Here is a 21,095-nt window from a genome sequence, read left to right on the forward strand (position 1 = left end):
GGGCCTGTAAGGGTATTCAGAATCATCATTTCCAATCCCGTCACCAACTAGAACTCCCCCTAATCATAAACTAGCCCCCCATCATATGGTACCCGAGAATAATTAACACAACCCCTGTGTCACAGACCTATACTGAGAAGTGTGCCAAAAATTTCTTTCCCGGTGGGATAATACCCTAAATCTTGACTTTGCTTTCAACCCCATTCGTAATTCAAAGTTTAGAAATTGCACTCCAAAACTTCAGAATTATTCAGAATTATTAAACTTGAAACAATAGAATTTCTACCCCCATCGGGACTTCAGTAGAAATTTTTATCCCCGCTGTGGGAAAGAGTTCCACCGGGGGTGTGAGAAAGGGGTGTTTAACACTCAACCTATAACATTTTGTATTATGTAGGTCAAACATCTTCAACGGTCAACAACGTTTTGGTTTTTTCAGTTCATGAGAAGACCAATTTTATGCATCAGGATCATAGAGACAGTGACAACAACATTGAGCGCTCAGAAACCAGTTATCCAAACAATAAGGTAATAAAGTTTAAGTGACCCTTGAAAACCGTGTTTTTTCAGCCAGAAACAGCTGTTTTGTCCAGTTTTTGCGCTTTTTGAAGCTCAATATCTCGAGTTACTGTAGGTACTGAAATCACCTATACTTGCAATATATCTCTAATCTTAATTCTTTGAGAGCTTTCCAAAAATATACAACAGGTATCCGTCTTCTCAAGCTAAAATTTTCATTAATTCTTAACTCAATGATTTTTGCCTGAGACCGTCATATTTGTCCGAAAATCACACCAAAATGTCCGAAAAAAAAAATTGGAAACATCGTAATTTCGATTCCCCTACCCCTTAGCTTTCTAAAAATGTATAACAAATGCTTCTAACAAAACAATCGAGCGATTTCAAAAAATCGAACAAAATTCCCCCTACTAGTAGTGGTTTTAAAACGAGGCAGTCTTTGCAGTCGAAATCATTAATGAAAAAGTCTATACCAAGGGTCCTTGTGGAGTCGAAAAACTCAACCCTCGGTAGAGTTGGAAGGGGTTTTTATTTTAGATTAGACAGAGGCAGTTAATTGCTACTGTAGTGTGTTTAATTTTATCTTTTTTCAAAATTCACAGGATTGGGCCAAATGGAAAATCCTTTGTACCGATACTTCAATGGATGATTGCATCATATCCACTCACAATAATACCAATATTTTCGATTCTAACAGTTCAAAGAAATTTCGACGAAGTGATTTTGGTGATCCACATGATCTCGATTCGGAGTTCTTGCACCTAGTCAGGAGCCGCGGCTCCACTTTGAAAGTGATAAGTCCACGATATACTGACGAAGGAGGCGCCACCATGGTTGGGGGCGATGGGCGAAAATTTTTGAATTTTAACCCTTCGCCTAAAACAGGTTTGGTTTAACGTTATTAAACAAAATTTGGCTTTATTAGTAAACTTTATTTTTTTACTTTGAAAAAATGTGGTCGGGCCAAGGCCCGGATGGCCCCCCGGTGCTGCGGCCCCTGGGTCCTAGTGACATTTTTACGTAAGCTTCAAAGAAAAAATGTGGAGTCTCCGTAACTCGAACACGCACGTGGAACACAAATTTGTTCGAGTTAAGGAAATGTTGAGCTGTAGAAAGGTTTATAAGGCATTTTTGACTGAATGTGCCATAACGCTTGTTCAAGCCAATGACATTCGAGTTAAAAATATTCGAGTTAAAGAGACCGCTGTACTAAATCGCTTTGAATGTTCACTCTGCCTTGCTATTATGTAGAAACCACACCCAAGGAAATTACTATGATAAAGCTTACATGGTTTTTCATTGTAGCCAAAACCTATGAAATCAAGGATTTAAAAAGACCCTGATAAATAGTGGACGCCAATTTGAAAAAATCCTTTCGACTTGTTCCTAGATCAATTTGGTCGACAGAGAATCCAGGAAGCGTTAGCCAATCAAAAACATTGACAATGTATGAGGGTATCAGTGAGACGTCATCCACCACTAACACAATTACTGCCGAAGTATCTGCTGGAGTCGAAGCCGCCTTTGGGTCCACCTCCGCCTCTCTGTCTTACACGTGAGTGTAAGTAGATTACCCTTAAATCTTTCTCTATCTCGAAGAAAGTCCTTGGTCCTTAAGATCGAATTAGAGAGAGTGAACTGTACTTGATGAATATTGTATACCATAGAAAGTCGTTTGATGAACTTTTTTAATTTTGTATTTATCCAATAAGATATTTCAACCGTACGGTCGTTTGGAAGGAGAAAACTGGAAACATGGTCTAACTCACTAAAGGTTTTGTTCACTAAGTACACACATTTAGTCTTTAGACTGTTGAATTTCGTAAAAAATATATTTTCCGATTTTCTTAGGACTATATATCCTCAACGACTTGTTGTTAACCGGTTACGTTTTCGAAGTGGGCTACACGGCTTTTTGCGCAATGCAATTGGTTCTTTTCGCACGTCGACGGGCATACACTGGCCAGAGTTGCCTGTCGTTAGGAAAATTCATTGCGACTTCACTTTTTCAAATGAAAATGCCATCATTTGACTCATTTTTCATTTCTGACAATTTCGGGCTGTACTAAAAATATTGCCCTCGGTCAACGCAACAACCTCGCAAGCTCGGTCGTTACTTGACCTCGGGCAATATTTCTCAGTACAGCCCTCACTAACCGGTCATTATTGTATTAAAGTAGCCTTACCACAGTCCAATTATCGATAACTGTTCCTGCTAGAAAAAAATTGATGTCAAACAACTTATCGGTATCTACGGGCCGTTTAGTGTCCGATCGGTCCATTTCTACACCAATGAAACGAATTGCTAGTCTCAGAAGTCCTTACCAATTGAGCCGTCTGATCATGTCGATGGCCGTCTTTAGCATATGACCAATTAATATTAGTGGATTATTGGAAATAGTTTTCCCGTTATCAACAAAGTATAAATCCCAGCATAGATTTTAACTTGTGTTTATTTTCGTGAGCAATGCTAGTCTTAACCAATTGAGCTGTCTGTACAAGCATCCAGCGACGACCGGAGTTAATCGACGACCTTTTTTGAATATCTGCTGTTCACGTATATTCAACCTAGAAAATTTGATTCTTGGGTTTGTACCCACAGATATCTGTAAAGCCCGAAGGGCTAGATAGGCAACTTTAAGCTTTCTCCAGCAAAAAAAAGTGAAGCAAAAATTTGACTTTTTAAATTTCGTGCCGGTGGATAGGATCTAGCATTTTAATTGTTTTCGGAGCGCAAGATCAAAAAAAGTAGGCGGCAAACGCTATTTCACATCTCTCAAACCGGTGAAGTGGCATATTTTAGTCACGTGACTTTGGTAAGAAATCCTTCCAAACCTAAGCTTCACTTTTCGATAAAAGCCGCAAATCTAGCCCTTCGGGCTTTACAGATCTGTGTTTGTACCCTGTCTAACAAAGTGTCTTGATCTGCTGTTCTTTGTCTGCACCCAGAGGAATGTAAAGAGATGGAAAAACAGCTTCTTGAAAACAATGGAAAAACGGCTCGTCATATACCAGGTCTCTTGCCCTTAAGGGAGTTTATGTCAAGTAAATAGGTTTCTTTTGTTGTCGCTATAAAAAATCTGCATAACTAGCACTACTAACCCGATCACCATTCCTCAAGGACATCTCCATTCCTCAATATTCCTCTTCTATTCCTCACCATTCCTCAGCGTTCCTCGAACGTTCCTCAGGAATGGATATTTCAAAACTTTGTTTTAGCATTCCTCATCTATTCCCCGAACGTTCCTGAGGAATGGACATTTATGACGTGATTCTTAAGCGTTCCTCACTCGTTCCTCGAACGTTCCTCAGGAATGGAGATATTTAAACTTTATTTCAGCATTCCTCATCTATTCCTCGAACGTTCCTCAGGAATCGACATTTCTGACGTAATTTTTAGGTGTTCCTCATTCGTTCCTCGAACATTCCTCAGGAATGGACTTTCATGACGTTATTTTCAAGCGTCCCTCATTCGTTCCTCAGGAATGGACATTTCTGACGTTATTTTTAAACGTTCATCGCTCGTTCCTCGAACGTTCCTCAGGAATGGACATTCATGTAAAGTGTCATCACTTTTACGTATTTTATTATGTCCAATACATTTTTTGGTTAATTATTTTGCAATTATTCAAATTATAGTTATAATTAGACACGTGAAAGATTTTTTGAAACGTCAAAATAAATCATTGTATTTGCAGCCGAAAAAACGAATTTAGAAACCAAAACTTCATGCTCAAACACAAATACACTCCTGTGCCACAGACCCTCATATCGCCACTGGAAAATTTTGCAAAAATTCGTCCCTGGTTGGAAAATACCCTGGAATTTCACCCCCATTCGAGATTCAATGTTTAAGAATTGCACTCCAAAACCATCCCCACTGGATTTTTGTTCCACCTTGGAACAATAAAATTCCTATCCCCATTGAGGAAAAGTTCCACCGGGGCTGTGAAACATCTATCTCATCAAAAAATTGAGTAATTTGGCTAAGAACATTGATGTATGCTTATTAATAGTGGTTCTTATAGATAAAGATGCGGTTTTTGAGCTGAAAAATCTTTTTTTGCAAAAATCTGCTTCAGCCATCTTTTACCTACGATAATACCCTACTTTAAATCATGCAAAAAAAAGTGAAAAAACTCATGATCCAATCGGGCTCTGTCACATTCGAGGGTTTGTTAGTCATATCATACACCTTCGTGCCAAAATCAGAAACTTTGAATGAGCCAATCTTGAGAAAAGTTGGTAACAAACGGACGCAAGAATATGGGTTAATTTAGCTTCCGTTACTAATGTGTTCTAAAGGACAAAAGTATTTCTCTAGCCCTCTCTCTTTCTCTGGAGGCAGATCCTGAAATTTTAAACGCGACATAAAAGTTTTTGATATTGAATATCTTATCCATGAAAATGTATTAACAGCTCCGAAAATGTCTTTTCCTGAAGAACAAACGAGGAACACTTTTAAATGACGTCATGAAAGCCCATTCTTCAGGAACGTTCGAGGAATAGATGAGGAACGATAAAGTGAAAAATAAATATCTCCATTCCTGAGGAACGTTCGAGGAACGAGTGAGGAACGCTTAAAAATAATGTCAGAAATGTCCATTTCTGAGGAACGTTCGAGGAATGAGTAAGGAACGCTTAAAATTAACGTCATAAATGTCCATTCCTGAGGAACGTTTGAGGAATAGATGAGGAATGCTGAAATGAAGTTGAAATATCTCCATTCCTGAGGAACGTTCGAAGAACGAGTGAGGAACGCTTAAGAATAACATCATAAATGTCCATTCCTGAGGAACGTTTGAGGAATAGATGAGGAATGCTGAAATGAAGTTGAAATATCTCCATTCCTGAGGAACGTTCGAGGAACCAGTGAGGAACGCTTAAGAATAACGTCATAAATGTCCATTCCTCAGGAACGTTCGAGGAATAGATGAGGAATGCTAGAACAAAGTTTTGAAATATCCATTTCCGAGGAACGTTCGAGGAACGCTGAGGAATGGCGAGGAATAGAAGAGGAATATTGAGGAATGGAGATGTCCGTGAGGAATGGTGATCGGGTTAGTAGTGTAGCGTGTTGTGACAAAGTTCTTTTGTTTCAAGCCTGATTATGCGCAAACTTTTAGGGCTTATATTTTGGGTACACCTCTCCTATACGAAAAGGTACCTATATCTTCTTGCTCAGAATTTCCTAGCGATTCTATTGATATAACCGCATCATCCCATCATGACCGCACTATAATATGGAAAGCTAGAGCTATAGAAAATTATAACTTCATCTTGATTTTACTCGACTTCTGACAGTTTTACAAGAGCCAATTTAATATCATTGCGTTAAGAATTTCTTTTGCTATACATTGGTAAAAATATTTAACTAGTTATCGGCAAAAAAGGAAAAACAAATTTTTATTTTTATCGTCAAATCATGTAGAAACCGTCCGATTTGTATGGCGAGCCGTCTTTCCTGGACTTTCATTTAATGACCTAATCAACGTTTTTACAATGGAATTTTCAATAGAAGTGATCGTTGAACTTTGAGTAATCATAAAAGCTGTTTTTCCATCTCTTTACATTCCTCTGCTGCACCCCTGTCTCACTGTCTCAAAAAATTGATCTGTTGTTCATGGGTTTGTACCCCTGTCTCAATGTCTAGAAAATATGATCTGCTGTTCTTCAAAAATATCCCGACAGTTTGTACCCTGTCTCGTGAAAATACCAAAACGAACCAGCAGGTGGATAAAATATTTATTATAAAGTTATTGCCTAGAAAAACCTATCTGCTGTTCAGCGATGACGTCATTACCTAGAAAATGCTATCTGCTGGTCACTGATGACGTTTCCTTCTGTAATAGAACAACAGATGTTTTGAAGTAAATTGACCCTCCTAGAAAATGAGACCTGCTGTTCACTTTTTCATAAAAAATCTTTTAAGGCCCTCTTACACGGAGCAATAATCAATTAAGATAAGATAAGAATTTATTATTTTTACATTTTCATACACGTAAAGATAACAATAATCAATATCTTTCTGTATTATATTTTCTAAATGTTTTTGATTCGATACACAGAGCAATAGTCCTGCTTTACAATAATGGATGAGCAGGAGAAGGTTTGTGCTGGTACTTGTGAAGCTCTTGTGATCGTTTGTAGTGCTGAACTTTTGAAAAGAAAAGTGAAGAAAAGAGAAAAAGTTGGCTGTCAAGGGCGTATTAGCCTATTATCGAAATTGTTCCTTCTACAAGGCATTAGAAAGCGGTAATCTAGGTATTCCCGAGCCAAGATTACTGCCAAGTTCTAACGATCCCAATTACATCAATCATAAATCAGTACCTGTTCCCTATGTATTTGTTGGAGATGAAGCTTTTCCTTTGGGTATTCACTGTCTAAAACCTTACAGTCAACAAGGCCTTACACTTAGAAGTCGTGTGTTCAACTATCGTTTACCTCGTTTCCGGAGAGTTACTGAAAATGCACTTGGCATTTTGGCAAGTAGATTTTGAATCCTTTTGAACAAAATCCCACTTGAGCCTGACAAGGCTGTAACGATCACACTAGCTTCACTTGTAATTCATAATATGCTTATGGAACTCTCAACCGACTCTTATACACCAGAGGGCTTTATCGACGAAGTCAACGAAGAAACTGGTTAAGTTATCTGGTACTCGATGTAGAAATTTTCTTCCGACACGCTAAAGCTCTGAAAGTCGAGAAAATTTTAACATCTGGAACCTTTGGGTTACCATTTTGAAAATTTTCCGTAAGGTTTCTCAGGCAGTAGAGATTTTCATGCTAAATTCAGTCGGGTGCAACCGATAGTCAAGCAAAAAGTGTAAGGACAGCTAGACACGACTGTGATGCGGTACATCAAACGATGACTACTATAGGTCTCCGATGTGATATTGGCCCGCTCCTTCAGAGCTTTAGCGTGGGCGGCCGCCAATACACAATCGGAATATCAGATAACTGGTTAAGTAACTGAAGGAGCATGACGTGAGCAAAATTTAGCTGACTTGGCTTTCCTCGAATTGCAACAAAATCGAGGAAACAACGCGTATAACCATAGCTAGCCAAGTTCGAGAAATGAACTTGTGTCTTCTATCACTTTTTAATAATTTCACAAGAAAAATACAACACAAAACACACTAGCTGAATGATCAAATGAATGGAATATTTTTGTTTACATAGCCAAATCAATAGATTTTTCTTCCTTTCTTTTGTTTTGAATATCGTAAGCTCGTCGATTATAATCAAACTAGTTTGATTATAATCGACTTCTCTACAATAATCGGAACAATGGGAGTTCGACGTCATCAAGATAATGATTTTATTATTTTAAACTTTGATACACGACACAATAAGATAAGTTTATCGTTTCGTGATTATTTTAAATCTTATCTTAATTCATTATTGCTCCGTGTAAGAGGGCCTTTACGAAGAAAGGAATTTAAACTTTGGGAACTGGGTTGGTGTAATTTAAGATGCACGATCTAACGATTTACGATGCACGATTCGCGATCCGTGCATAAAATATGTTAATTCATGCGTAATTATGCTAATCATGATAAAATATTTAGGCAATTTACAAACTTTTGTTCGCTGAAACTCAACGAAATGATCAAATAAGAGAAAAATTACACTCTAAAGGGTGTAAAATTGTAACCATATTTTGCCTGAAAATAGTCAAACATTTTAAAGAAAATGTCTGCAAGGATCGATTTTTTGCCCAAATTTACTTTAATTTTGCTAAAGTTTCTCTACACTGTAAGGGTCCGATCTCAAAGGCCCAATTTTGAGCCGCACATCAGTCTTTCTTAAAGCGAATGGACTTAAGAATTTGTCAAAAACTGAACATGTTCTATTTCTTTTTAAATTGAGAATAGCTAGAAAAAACGAGACTAGTGTTTTTTCCTTCAATTTAGCATTTCATAATTTGTTGCATGCCAAAAGCTAAAATAATTCAAAATAAATGTTCACAAAAGTTATTAAACCTAGATGAGAGAACCAGAATGAAGAAGTCTCCAAACCAAATCATATATAAAGTGAAAGGAAACTTATCAAACGATTTAGGGTTGTTCTTAAGAGTTGAGCCATTGAAGTATTACATTTTTGCGCAGGTATTACATTTCTGCGCAGGAAGTATTACATTTCTGCGCAGGTATTACATTTCTGCGCAAGTATTACATTTCTGCGCACAACAGTTCTTTAGTGTACCACCATCCTCAATAGCCGAAAGGTTTTTAAAATCTCCAGAAGGATTATTTCAATCCAACACCCACTCCCTGAAGCCATTTTTAAAGTTTGAAATACGTGTAGGTTTTGCTAAAAAGTTATCCGCTCAAATTGATACAGAAGATAAGAAGAATACTTGCCCGTGAAAGTTCTTTGGTTATCAGAGTGTTACAAATTAGTGAAATAAATCTTGCCGGGTCCACAACCATCTAACAAACCATATCTATAATAGTTATGAAAGAGACTAAGAACTTAAGATTAAGTTAATTCAAAATCTTAACCATATCCACCTTAGTCATGTTGATAAATAAATAAACTACATCATGCTCAAAATTCATCTTTGATGTTTTTCTTTGTGTTTGCTCTTTAATCTCCATTCCACTGGCAATTCAGGGTTACAGGCGTCTGGGTTACAAAAAGTTTCCACACCTAAAAAAAGGGCAATGGCAAAATATTATTTTTTTATATCAAATCCCGAAAGCTTTGTAAATACTTTGGGTTACAATTCTTGCATAAGTACCCTTGTCTTGTGCCCAGGGTCCAAAAAAATTACAGAATTTTTTAAATTCAAAGTAATTGAAATTCATAAATAAATGCACTTCAGGTTGCACTCAGGGAAAACATGCAATAAACTTACATTACTTTCATTTGACAATCCTTGGATCAGCTTTAGAACTTCAGTCTACCGTTATACTAGGAGGAGGTAACATTTTCATGCTTTGTCTGCCCACTTGTTGTTGCAGTGCTGTCGATGTAAAAACAAAAACAAAACAAAAAACATAAATAAATCAATCTTCATAAAGTAAACTTCAGCAGCTACTTTTTTTAATCATTTTCATAAAATATTTCTTGAATCTTCAAATATGTACAATAAATTGGCGAGAATAACTTCATAATAAGTTTATGCTAATTAAAGAATTAAAAAATAAAAATGTCTCAAGTCAAAAAAAGTTAAGGAATGGTTTTTGAACAATAACTTACTTTTAAAATAAATGGAATCTCCTTTTACAACATGGATCCTTGCAAGGGTTGCAAATATCAGACAAAATAAATCCTTGCAATACCCACTAGTGTAGACTAGTCTTGCCAGCGCGGGTACTGCCTGATGTACTGATGCGATTTCCACATGTCTGATTTCGCGCCAACTTATAAATCAACGCATGATCTGGATAATCAAGTTTTGAAAGCGGAAGAACTCGGAATAGGTTGAGATAGCTTTGACAGAAAATCATTACCGGAATACTCAATATTTTCTTTTTTTTTTTTTTTTTTTTTTTAGAGGTCTGTTATAAACTTTTTTTTTCGTTGAAGCATTTTCGGAACGTAATATACTAGAGAAATTAAATACAAGTCGGTATTGAAAAATATAAAATATACTATATACCGGAGCCTGTCCCGGCATGGATCTTTTGGATTTAAATAAAATTCTACTAGAATTATGGATTATGTATAATAAGAAAGGAAAAAAAAAACTTAAACTTCATCTTGAGGGAGTCGTACTCTACCTCTCGATCCACGGATGCATCTCACTGTAGATCTAACGAGCGAGAAGCATATGATAGTTCTAATGCTGTTAGTAACTTTTGAGAAAGTTTCATGTCTTTTGTCTGCTATCATTTCAGCTAGACGCTTGTAAAATAACGTACATTCACGTCCCATCGCCCCATTTGCCGCAAAAACAAGCGGAAAAAAAGTCCCATTTTCGGCTTGCAAAATACGTTCACCATATTGTCTCTTCTTTTCGCGTTCATTGGATCATAAGCAGTTCTCAATTTTTGGATTGGTGTACCTTCGAACAAACGGGTTGAAAACCCTCACATCAAAAAATGCTCTTTGGCCAGCAGTCCAAAAACTGAGAGCGCTTATATCCAGTCTCACCTCGCGTGAGACATTTGCATGTCTTGGTAGATCTTCGTTATTAAGTTCGTTTAATAGGGGTTCAGTTCTTACATCTACGCACACTTCTCTTAGCAATTTGGACGTAATGTCTCTAATTTCATTGTGTCTCAAAGACACGAATCCTCCCTTCTTGCACAAAAGTTATTAAACCTAGATGAGAGAACCAGAATGAAGAAGTCTCCAAACCAAATCATATATAAAGTGAAAGGAAACTTATCAAACGATTTAGGGTTGTTCTTAAGAGTTGAGCCAAAAAAGGAAAAAGACCTATGTGTAAATTTTGAATCTGTTTTGACTTAGGATTTTGAGTTTTACCAATGGTTGTCGCAGATGAATGAGATGAAAAACAGTCAAAAATAATTAAGAATTTAGTTTTTTAAGTACAATTAGCTAGGAATTTTGGAAGTATAAAGACCACATCAAAAAACTGTCCATAGAATCAAACAGACACATGTAAACATTTCTTTTTCATTGGTGGTATTTCTGACAATCACTAAAAAAACAAGCTAGCTAATATAAGTTACCTTTACAAAATTGTGTGTAAATTATAAGCCTAAGCGAAGACTAGGTGGATATGGTAAAAAATAGAAGATTTGTTTTTTAAGACTGGATGATATGAATCGGTGTATTCAGTCGAATTTACCTGTTACCACGTATCTCGATCGAGAACTCATAAATGGACTATATGTCAATTCTTTGTTGTTGGATCAATCCAGGTTTTCTTGATCAATGTGAAATCGAATTTTGACAGTGAATGTGTAAATTGATCGAGCTGAAAAGAACATAAAGATTTGTGTAATATTTTGGGAAGCTTAGACCATAAAAAAAACTAAAGCTGAATGAGAAGTTAGCAATAGGTATGGTTAGTAACCGATATCTATCCCTTTGATTTAATTGGATGTAAAACTTGAAGGCTATAAAACAGCCTGTAAACTTGCTGTTATCTAATCTTTCACTAAAAGGTGTAAAAGTTGGTTCGATAAATCATGGCTAAACCTTAGAATGTTTGGTGATTTTTCGTTGACATGTTTGATTCTAGCACTCATACCATCTCATACCCACACAAGACACCACCCCCACACACTCACAGCCCCCACACACTCACAGCCCCATACAACTCACTACCCCTCACTTAGTTCGTACAAATTAAACCCCTGACAGTGTACAATGAGATTGAATTGTGCATTAAAGTCAATTGAATGCTTTGATGAACAATCCATCTGATTGCGCTCATAATCAAACATGTGTCAACTCTAAATGAAATCCAAACAAATGAACTTTGAAAAGGAGGCTTTTATGAAAAAAGTTTCCTTCGCATAAAACTTGAAAGATAACCTATCAAACCAAACTTTCACACCTTTAAGAGAAAAATTAGGTTAAAAGCAAAAAAAAGTGCTAAGCCCAAAAAAGCCTAAAAATAACCCTTGAAGGAAAAGACTTGAAGAATTTAGCACACGAGTCAATTCAAGAGAAATAGATAGCAGGTATTAACCACTATCTCCACTTTAGCACATGAATTTTAGATTTTCTTTTCTCGAAAAACAGATAGTTCTAATTCGAGCAAAATTGACTTAATGTTAAATAAGAATGAAATATACTTGCCGGATAAGTAGTCTTGAGAATGGGCTTCGAGGTCAAACGAATATCAATAACGGACAATGGAAGGCTTCACCATATTCCCGTTGCATAACGATACAGCAAACTGAAGTATACAAAATATACAAGCCCAGAGCTGGCACACAACGTTGTTGCAACGTTCATCTAACGTTATATGGACGTTGTGAACATTAGAAAAACGTTGTGTGCCAGCTGGGAGCTGATGGTAATTTTAGCATGAAAAAATTAATACAAATTTCAAAAAATAACCTTTTGAAACAAAATAAAATGGCGGTGTACTATCCAAATCTCTGAAGATGTCGAATAAAAAGTCCAATAGAACGTTGTATTTCAAAAAGTACACAAGGAGCTCTATACTTACAATCAATCGAGATGCTTGCAGTCTGCCTGATTCAAGCCATCTTTACGAGATTTTCAGTATTTGTTAGGTGCAGTCGGGTATTCGATATCTTGAACGTTTTTGTAGTAAATGGTCTACATTTTGAGTCATAATACGACATACATATGGAATGCGAAGCGTGACTTGCTAATTGCTTATAAGGATGGCAGTAGGTGTTCACCAGTTTCTTTGTTGTGATGATTCTAAAAACAGAGAAAAAAGAGGAAGCACAGAAAGAGAAAGGTGGTGAAACACTAATACAATAATGACCGGTTAGTGAGGGCTGTACTGAGAAATATTGCCCGAGGTCAAGTAACGACCGAGCTTGCGAGGTTGTTGCGTTGACCGAGGGCAATATTTTCAGTACAGCCCGAAAAAAACCGGTCATTATTGTATTTGTTAACCGTTTCCTTCAACTTTGATTGATTTTTAGCGCTTTATCCAGGAAAAATAGCGAAATAAAGCAGAAAAAACAAGCGAAAAGAGATAAAAAATTGCTATAATTTCTGACGTCAGAAATAAAAAATGAGAGAAATGATGTCAACGCATTGTTCATTTTCCTTTGAAAAAGTGACGTCACAATGAATTTTCCTAACGACGGGCAACTCTGGACAATGTAGGCCCGTCGTCATGCGAAAAGAACCAATTGCATTGCGCAAAAAGCCATGTATAGCCCGCTTCGAAAAAGTAACCGGTTAACAATTAATGCATGAGAACTAATTGTGCGATGTAAACTCTTTTTGACTTTAACATTGGCTCAAAATGACGTTTTTTCATGTTGCCCTCATTCATCATTACTTTTGCTTATCTTTCCTATTTTTATTTTCAGATGGACTTTCTGATAGATTGTTCTTGAATTAAAACTTTTGTATTAAATGATCTTTTTGTTTTCAAAGTTTCCATTTGGATGAATTAGAAAATTTACAAAGTTTTATTATTTTGATATGCAACCTGAAAATTATGAATTTACACTGTTCAAACCATTAAATTTATTGATTTTCCTGAATGTGAAAGTTGAAATTACATTAGCTAGTTGAGGCTAAAGGAACTCATGCAAAAGTTGTAAAGAAAAAAATGAAAGCCTTGAGGCAAAAACTAAATGAAACATAAGCGTATTTTCTGTTGTTTTTGATTGGCAAGCACAGTGAAAGAACAATAATAATGATAATTAAAAAATGTGGGCCCAAAATAAAGAACCTAGTATAATAATAACAAATGTAAAAAAAGAAAAAAAATCCCCATAAGTAAAAATGAATAAGTAAATGGGCTAGTGAATGCTTGCCAAGAAAAACAAAAGAAGAAGAAATGTGACATGTCAGTTTATAGCTTTTCTATTACCCCCAATGATTTGGAACATTTGTTTTAATCTGATTTTTTCTTTTTTTTGCTAGAAAAAAGAATCCATCCCAGCAAATGTGATCTGCAAAAAGACTTTACTCAAATAATAATGACAGGCAAATTCATTATTTTATTTTTGAAGTCCATAGTCTAAGGCTAAAAGCTGATCACATTAGCAAAAATTCGTGAAAAAGTTGCGCATAGATAGTGACATTGTATTTCATACAAACCATCAGTGAATATCTGTCAATTAAAATCGTGGATTTGAAACTATATCATTTCAACAGGAAAAGAATTAATTTCTCAATCAATTTGAGTCATCCCATATATTATTTCCTTAGGAAAGAAATACTTTTTGATATCAATGTGAAGTAGTATATATTATCTACGAACATCCAAGCAAGAGCTACTATATAGTGTCGTGTTTAAAACAGAACTGACAAAAAAATGAAGTTAGTAATTTAAAGGACAGCCTGAAGTATGAAAAAATAATGAATGTTAGAGCTAATTGATTTTTGAAAGACACGAAAAGATTACACAAATTAGGTAATAAGATTTTGAGGTTAGTGGAGTACTTAATCACCATAATTCTGCAAAACTGGCAAAGGAAACCTTAGACCAAGAAAAGGCAAAAAAGGAAGATAAAGACCAAGAGTGCAGAAATAGATATTCAAAATATAAAGTGTGCAATGATCCCAGCAGATTTAGAATGATCCAGAAATCAAAACTTCAACCACTAGGAACCCTGCACGAAGAACGTGTGTGGAAACATAGAAGAAATGTGAGACTTTTGTATAAAGTGTGGAAGTGACAAGAGAAGGGATATAATTTAGTAACTGTAGCTGAACAAAATAATTGCGTTGTGTCAGAATCCTTGAATTCTGATACCTGTATACCTGTCAGTGCTGCATATCTCATTATTCTACAAAGGAAATCTTACACCAAGGAAAAGGCGCAAAAGGAAGATAAAGACCAAGAGTGTAGAAATAGATATTCAAAATATAAAGTGTGCAATGATCCCAGCAGATTTAGAATGATCCAAAAATCAAAACTTCAACCACTTGGAACCCTGCACGAAGAACGTGTGTGGAAATATATAGAAGAAATGTGAGACTGTATAAAGTGTGGAAGTGACAAGAGAAGGGATATAATTTAGTAACTGTAGCTGAACAAAATAATTGCGTTGTGTCAGAATCCTTGAATTCTGATACCTGTATACCTGTCAGTGCTGCATATCTCATTATTCTACAAAGGAAATCTTACACCAAGGAAAAGGCGCAAAAGGAAGATAAAGACCAAGAGTGTAGAAATAGATATTCAAAATATAAAGTGTGCAATGACCCCAGCAGATTTAGAATGATCCAAAAATCAAAACTTCAACCACTAGGAACCCTGCACGAAGAACGTGTGTGGAAACATAGAAGAAATGTGAGACTTTTGTATAAAGTGTGGAAGTGACAAGAGAAGGGATATAATTTAGTAACTGTAGCTGAACAAAATAATTGCGTTGTGTCAGAATCCTTGAATTCTGATACCTGTATACCTGTCAGTGCTGCATATCTCATTATTCTACAAAGGAAATCTTACACCAAGGAAAAGGCGCAAAAGGAAGATAAAGACCAAGAGTGTAGAATAGATATTCAAAATATAAAGTGTGCAGTGATCCCAGCAGATTTAGAATGATCCAAAAATCAAAACTTCAACCACTTGGAACGCTGCACGATGAACGTGTGTGGAAATATATAGAAGAAATGTGAGACTGTTGTACAAAGTGTGGAAGTGACAAAAGAAGGGATGTAATTTAGTAACTGTAGCTGAACAAAATAATTTCTTTGTGTCAGAATCCTTGAATTCTGATACCTGTATACCTGTCAGTGCTGCATATCTCATATTCTACAAAGGAAATCTTACACCAAGGAAAGGCGCGAAAGGAAGATAAAGACCAAGAGTGTAGAAATAGATATTCAAAATATAAAGTGTGCAATGATCCCAGCAGGTTTAGAATGATCAAAAAATGAAAACTTCAACCACTAGGAACCCTGCACGAAGAACGTGTGTGGAAACATAGAAGAAATGTGAGACTTTTGTATAAAGTGTGGAAGTGACAAAAGAAGGGATGTAATTTAGTAACTGTAGCTGAACAAAATAATTGCTTTGTGTCAGAATCCCTTAATTCTGATACCTGTATACCTGTCAGTGCTGCATATCTCATATTCTACAAAGGAAATCTTACACCAAGGAAAGGCTCAAAAGGAAGATAAAGACCAAGAGTGAAGAAATAGATGTTCAAAATATAAAGTGTGCAATGATCCCAGCAGATTTAGAATGATCCAAAAATCAAAACTTCAACCACTTGGAACCCTGCACGAAGAACGTGTGTGGAAATATATAGAAGAAATGTGAGACTGTTGTACAAAGTGTAGAAGTGACAAAAGAAGGGATGTAATTTAGTAACTGTAACTATTAAATATGATTTGTTCCAAAATTCTTTAGGTTTTGATATATGTCATAGCTATATTAAAAAATCAATACTATTAGTTATTTGTCTATAAAGTTACTAATTAGAATTTTAAAACTTATCTCTCCTAAAAAGTATCTTAACTAATTAACTTAATCTTTTCAGCTTAAACAAAGTCTTCATTGTTTTACTATCAATTATTTGCATTTCTAAATAATTAAAAGCTCAGTTAAAAAGCTAGGTTAAATAGCTGATCTTATATAGTTAGAAATAGTTTATCTAAAGGTTCTTCAAGTGTACCACCATCCTCAATATAGCCGAAAGGTTTTTAAAATCTCCAGAAGGATTATTTCAATCAAACACCCCCTCCCTGAAGTCATTTTTAAAGTTTGAAATACATGTAGGTTTTGCTAAAAAGTTAACCGCTCAAATTGATAAGAAGATAAAAAAATACTTGCCCGTGAAAGTTCTTCGGTTATGCAGAGTGTTACAACATAGTGAAATAAATCTTGCCAGGTCCACAACCATCTAACAAACCATATCTATAATAGTTATGAAAGGGACTAAGAACTTAAGATTAAGTTGATTCAAAATCTTAACCATATCCACCTTAGTCATGTTGATAAATAAATAAACTACATCATGCTCAAAATTCATCTTTGATGTTTTTCTTTGTGTTTGCTCTTTAATCTCCATTCCACTGGCAATTCAGGGTTACAATCGTCTGGGTTACAAAAAGTCTCCACACCTAAAAAAAGGGCAATAGCAAAATATTATATCAAATCCCGAAAGCTTTGTAAATATTTTGGGTTACAATTCTTGCATAGGTACCCTTGTCTTGTGCCAAGGGTCCAAAAAAATTACAGAATTTTTTTAATTCAAAGTAATTGAAATTGATAAATAAATGCACTTCAGGTTGCACTAAGGGAAAACATGCAATAAACTTACATTACTTTCATTTGATAATCCTTGGATAAGCTTTAGAACTTCAGTCCACCGTTATACCAGGAGGAGGTAACATTTTCATGCTTTGTCTGCCCACATTTTGCAGTGCTGTGGATGTAAAAACAAAAACAAAAAAAACATAAATAAATCAATCTTTATAAAATAAACTTCAGCAGCTACTTTTTTTAATCATTTTCATAAAATATTTCTTGAATCTTCAATTATGTACAATAAATTGGGACAAGCTGGAGTTTTTACAAGCTCTTATTTGATTTGGTTGGTCATTAAGATGTAATGAAAGAATTTTTTTTTTTTTTTTTTTTTTATATATGATTTGAGAGGCTACATTACACTTACGAACATATACTACTTACAAAAACAAACACAGAAAAAATAAATAGCTCCTCCCCCCGCAAGGCACTAAGTGATATCGCCAAGGGTACTAAGCTATTGAATAAAAGAAAAAAACTTAAAGGGAAAATCATCACTAAAAGGATAAACACAAATATTAAAAAATATTAGAGCTGTGTAAGAAAAGAAGATCATTAAACTAAAATAAGGCACCACTAAACCTTTCAGAGTCAAGAATAAATTCAATGCCAAGATTAATTATTATGTTATTTATGTTGAAAGGTAATTCTGGATCACCGTACAACAAAAGGTTGAAGAGTTTAGGAGGGCTTAGTGGATAAATATTTATGTCTTGGTTCAGAAGTTTGTTGAACAAAAGATGTCTTGGCTGAGAGTAAATAGAGCAGTGCAAAAGAAAGTGTTGAGAGTTTTCGATGGAATTTGTTCTACACGCACAAAATGGATCTAAGGTGTCACGAAAACCGTGTCTAAATTTATGTTCATTGAGGTGACTAAATCCTACTCGAAGACGATTGAGAAGGATCACACCCTGGTTGTCACGAGCTCCAAAAACAGGAGAAGGTTTGGGCCTTAGAAACTCAAGGATTGCTTTTTTGAAGGTAGATACTGAAGGCATATCTCTTATACGACCAGCCAGAATATTCCACTGTGTTATGCAGTATGGATAAAAAGAATTCCGGAAACGCTCAGTTCGAATATTAAGTTGATAAATAGGATTTCTTGTTCTTAGATTACCCGGTGCCGCAAGTCTTGCTGGTAAGTAAGAGGGGGCTAAATTGTTTAAAATTTTGTAGAAGAAGATCATTCTTCTACTAAATCAACGATCAGCAAGACTCTCGAGACCAAGTTTGGAATAAAGTTTTTCTTGAGACGTTCCACGAAAGCAGCCAGTTATAGCAAGGCAGGCATTATATTGGATGGATTCAAGCTTACGAACAAAAGTCGAATTTCCAGGATGGTCGTATATAATATCCCCATAGTCTAAATGTGGTCTAATGTAAGATTTGTATAAAGTAAGCAGAGATTTTCTTGGTACATGTTTGCGAAGTCTGATAATGAGGCCAATACCTTTGTTGGCCTTTTTTATTTTTTCGTCTAAATGGTGACTGAATGAGAGTTTGGAATCCAAGATAAGACCTAGGTGCTTCTGACATTCACTAGTTGTTATGTCATTATTATTGAAATATAAAACAGGAGCATTAGCTGGTAAGAGCCTTTTGGAAAAGTAAACTTCCACAGCTTGTTTTGTGGGATCAGGATTAAAAGACATCTTCCATTGACGATGAAAGAATCTCATTACTTTTACTAAAGAACGCGTCATCCCTATCACTTTAAATGACCAATTAGTGAAGTATCTTGTAAAAACTCCAGCTCATTGGCGAGAATAACTTCATAATAAGTTTATGCTAATTAAAGAATAAAAAAATAAAAATGTCTCAAGTCAAAAAAAGTTAAGGATGGTTTTTGAACAATAACTTACTTTTAAAATAAATGGAATCTCTTTTTACAACATGAATCCTTGCAAGGGTTGCAAATATCAGATAAAATAAATCCTTGCAATACAGTCTCCCACTAGACCAGTCTTGCCTGCACGAGTACTGCCTGATGTACTGATGCGATTTCCACATGTCTGATTTCGCGCCAATTTATAAATTAACGCATGATCTGGATAATCAAGTTTTGAAAGCGGAAGAACTCGGAATAGGTTGAGATAGCTTTAACGAAAAATCATTATCGGAATACTCAATATGCGGAAAGAGCTACTGATCAAGTCAAAATAATTTCCCGCTTAAATATTGGTAAATCTGAAAACCGAAACCTTTGTTCCATAACCATACCATACACAGTCCAGTTCTGCATCTGGCATCTCATTCACACTACAGCTGCTAATCTTCATGAACTGAAAGTCAGACAGAACGATGTGTTTGTATCACTTGTTCCATTTCCTCCTTCTTCTCTCCTTCATATCGATGTAGAATTTTACAGAATCGTTGAGTTATTTTTTATACTTTTAAGTTTTATTTTTCTGGTGGGCGCAAAACTCAAAGTTTAACTGTCATCTACTATATCTCAGTGCAGTTATAAGGTATGCTTAGGTCTATTCAACTTTTGATATTTTTTCAACTGTTTAGAACTTCAAGGTATTGGGAGGACTCTATTAAAGACATTCAATTACCAGCGAGGACCTTTTTTAAACATCTTATTCCTAGAAATGAAAATCTGTTTCTCCTCAATACCTGAATTTTTAATCTCAAAGTATCTTCCCTAGAAAATTTGGTTTGTTTCCACATTTTTCAAAATTAAAATTTTGATCTGTTTTCCCAAGCTTATATAAGGAATATAAAATCAAAAATAAAATCTTGTTGTTTAAAGTTTTTCCAGTCCTTTCGGAAGATTTTTTCATTTCTTTGGTCAAGATGAAAGCGAGGAAGATGATCAGAGATAGAATAAAGCAAATTTCCTGAAAAGGTACGCTTTTCAGAAATTGAAGAAAAAATATTGTCAATAAGTGTCATGGAGTGGTCAGTAATTCAAGTCGGAAGAAATATATTAGGTATAAGAAAGTATGATCCAAGGTTGTTCAAGTAAGATAAGATAAGAAGTAAGATAAGAAATGTTGAAATCACCTAGCAAAAGAATTTGTTTATTTTCTTTGTTGATTTTAAATTCAAAAGTGGTTCAAGAAGTTTATTGAACTCATCAAGCGAAAAAAGAGGGTGTTTATAGATGGATCCAACAATAGTATTAGTAGAATTTGGATGCAAGATTTCTGCAAAAGTAGATTCAAGAAAGGTTGGGCAATACAACATAGAGTCAATATTTTTGCGGTATTCAAAAGAGAAATTGTTTGAAATGTATAACATAGTGCCACCAACAGAAACCTCTGTAGGCGTGTAAATTGGTTCCTGAAAATTTTCAAGATTAAAGTTGAAAGATGGTGTTTTCCCCTTCAAAATTTATGGCAAATTTCAAAAAACTGATTTTTGTCATGCTTTTGCGGGACTTTTGCTTAGGGTACAAAGTCCAAATATGCTTTTCTTGTAATTTTTGTATGAAAAGTTAAGACTATACTGTTAGGGAAAGAAATATACCTTTTTTAACAAAACAAAAAACGGTACTGAACCTTAAGAGCCATTTTTTTTTAAATCTCCAAATTCTTCAAGGTGTGATTCATTGATGTTTCAGATTTTGCTGAAATTTTGCTCAAATGATCCCTTTAATGTGGGGGGCGTACGATCTGGCGGTATTCGGGATAAGGCCTAATTTAGGGCCGGGAAGCGGTAAAAACGATAAAAAGTGTTCGGGAAACGGTATTTTGCAAGAGCCACGGTGACGGTA

At 35.3% G+C, this 21,095-nt stretch overlaps 1 long non-coding RNA gene across 1 annotated transcript; it reads right to left on the minus strand.

The window, feature by feature from the left end:
• Nucleotides 1–17,025: 17,025 nt before the first annotated feature.
• LOC136810793 (uncharacterized) lies at nt 17,026–17,475 on the minus strand. Its single transcript, XR_010847153.1, has 2 exons — nt 17,388–17,475; nt 17,026–17,187 (listed from the first exon to the last, which is right to left on the minus strand). It is a non-coding gene; the product is annotated as an uncharacterized lncRNA (long non-coding RNA).
• Between the last annotated feature and the right edge of the window lie 3,620 nt (nt 17,476–21,095).

The sequence above is a fragment of the Clytia hemisphaerica genome, unplaced genomic scaffold, assembly GCF_902728285.1.
Source record: "Clytia hemisphaerica strain Z4C2 unplaced genomic scaffold, Clytia hemisphaerica genome assembly, whole genome shotgun sequence".
Classification (NCBI taxonomy): domain Eukaryota; kingdom Metazoa; phylum Cnidaria; class Hydrozoa; order Leptothecata; family Clytiidae; genus Clytia; species Clytia hemisphaerica.